General features: G+C 36.5%; 1 long non-coding RNA gene across 1 annotated transcript in view; it reads left to right on the top strand.

Moving 5' to 3' along the window:
• LOC137990577 (uncharacterized) overlaps positions 1 to 2,244 on the top strand; it is a 2,931-nt gene extending 687 nt beyond the window's left edge. The window contains exons 2-3 of the long non-coding RNA XR_011121518.1: positions 73 to 415; positions 983 to 2,244. This is a non-coding gene — a long non-coding RNA (uncharacterized lncRNA). The remainder of the gene's footprint in view (positions 1 to 72; positions 416 to 982) is intronic.
• The last annotated feature ends 256 nt before the right edge of the window (positions 2,245 to 2,500 follow it).

Below are 2,500 nucleotides of genomic sequence, written 5' to 3'. Positions count from 1 at the left end.
AGACAGTATCATTACTTAGAAAACAGTCCTAAGAAAATACGCGCGCTGATTGGTTAAAAATCGTGTTTCTAGAACTCGATGGAGACAGCATTAGACAGCAATTCACTGGCGAAAAATGTCTGCGCATGAGTCGCGCGATATGACACGTGACGCGTTTCCGGGACTATCATTGGCTCTCGTGAAAAAAGCACTCCCGAGATGAACAGAAAAATGGCTGGCGTTTGAGAATCGGTAGCTTGTTGGTTTCCGTTCTTTTTAGAGCGATCAAGGCTAGTTTTAACGCCAGTTTCAAGTGGAGTGTATTGTTAGAGAACGTCTATGTTGTGTAAATCGTTTGAAAGTCCAATCCAACCAGCATCCTCGGAAAATTTGCTCCTGGAAAATTTTATTTCGTGGGAAAAGAGCTGCGAAACAGGTGAGTGTTTTGCGCAATTTTTAATGTGGAAAGTTTGTTGCCACCGGGTACAAAAAGTTACTGTAATGTGCAGAAAGGAGGATTCCTAAGGTTTCCGTTCATGTGTGAATTGGCTTGTACCAGGTGGCAGGGAAATGGCAATATTGTTCAACGTGAAGGTTATTTTTTTCTGCGTCACACCTTACGATCGGCACCTCTACATGAATGATCAATGATTCGATCAGATATGAATTTGATTTTGAATGTGATTGTCTCATTCGGAACGTAACCCTAGTATCAAATATTTTAAATAGCTGCTCTTAAGGTCATTTATATTCCCTTTTCTGGTGAATGTCTAGGTTATTATACTTTTTAGCAGTCACAACTCAACGATCCTTGCGTTCAAGTAGTTACCAAGTTATGGATTTGCAATTAATTTGAGTTTAAAATCAAAATCAAAATCCATGTTAGTTAAAATAATGTTTGGAAGAACAGAAGTGTAGGTACAGATGTATATAGGTATCTATAGATTCAGGTTTTTTAGACTATTGTTTTCTGGAAGCATTAATGATGTAATTTTGGTTTTAGGGGACTGTCATGTGTTGTTGGATCAAGGAAATTCTGTTTTGAGTCAAGTATGGTTGACAGTGGATAGTTGTTCCTGAAAAGGCTGAAAGGAAGCTTTATTGCCTTGGACTTTTTTTGCTTACACCCCACATGTTTGTTCTTTTCTTACATGGCAAAATTTATTAATATATTATGTGATTTGGAGCTGCAGCTAGAAACAGTGTCCCATGCATAAGGTCTCATTGGGGTTGATGGCAGTAAAATAATTTTGGTAAAAAATATGTTTAAAGTTTTTATCATAACTTCTCATCTTGGTCCTGCTGGACTTCAAACATGCTCTACCATTTTGCACAAGGAACTTGTGAATCAACCGGTACCTTTTGGTGTATTTGCAATATGATATTTTGGATAGCAATTGATTTATTTTTCTTATCCCTTATGTGTAGATATCCTATGTCTGTCACATAGTTAGTTGTAAGCTTTTATTTCCTGTAGTGTATCTTTATTATAGCTAGCACATGACCCCACAAGCATGTGTTATTGCTTTACTATTGATTGTGTTTGAATAAAGGATATTGTTGTCTTGTCTTGTAGATAATGCAAAACAGCCTCAGTTGTATTTGCATTATTTCTGAATGTTACTTTTAAAGGGCCATTAAAAAGTGTACAAAGTCTGCAGGAGTTCAGGAAAAATATTCAAAATATTCATTGATTTGAAGTTCCTGAAGCAGGTAAATCTTGAAGAGTTTACGCAACCATATTTGGAATATACGGCATTTCTTTTTGGGAATGTTCAAGTCCACAGACTTCATTTTCTTTATGTTGAGAAGTACTGTAAGACTGTTGACTCAATGGGGTTCCCCATTGACGAGTAAAATTGTCTGGTGTTAGACAGAGCAAAATACTCTGGCTTTAGACAGAGTAAAATACCAGGTATGGCCGGTTTAGGGGTGAAAGGGTTAAAGTGCTATCATTACTTTGACTTTCTTTCTTCATTTGAACCAAAACAAAGTGACTAATCATCACCTCCACCATTGCTATACAACGGCTTTGGCTTTTAGAACAAAGTATCAAAGTTGAAGCTGGTAGCTCAAGGAGTAAACTTTGCAAAAGAGTTAGGTTAAAAATACTTTTATGGTATTTGAGTATTATTGTAGAAAAAATTTGCATAATATCATTAAAGTCATTAAATCAATGAGAATTCAAACATGAGGATTCAGTTTGCTGAGGAGGGGTTTTTTGTTTTTTAATTAAACAACTCTTAAAGGTAACAGAATCTTGTTTTCTGGATGTAGGCTAAAGAAATCTGACCCCTTAGGGGAACCAGTTCTAAATTGACAAATGACTGGCATTTCTGGCATTTTACAATTCATAAGTAAAAGCTACTTGCTCGCTTACCAAATTTTTCTACAGTTCCATTCATTTTTCAGATTTATAGCCTTAAATGTACTGCAGCAACTCTGCCAGCTGTTTGGTCTCAGTATCATAAGCAGTACCCCGTTGGGGTAGTTTTCTCACTTCACCACCATTGTTTAACCC

Source organism: Montipora foliosa, chromosome 2 (genome assembly GCF_036669935.1).
Source record: "Montipora foliosa isolate CH-2021 chromosome 2, ASM3666993v2, whole genome shotgun sequence".
In the NCBI taxonomy this organism is placed as follows: domain Eukaryota; kingdom Metazoa; phylum Cnidaria; class Anthozoa; order Scleractinia; family Acroporidae; genus Montipora; species Montipora foliosa.
The sequence above is the reverse complement of the archived record's forward strand: the minus strand, read 5'-3'. Positions and strand labels throughout refer to the sequence as shown.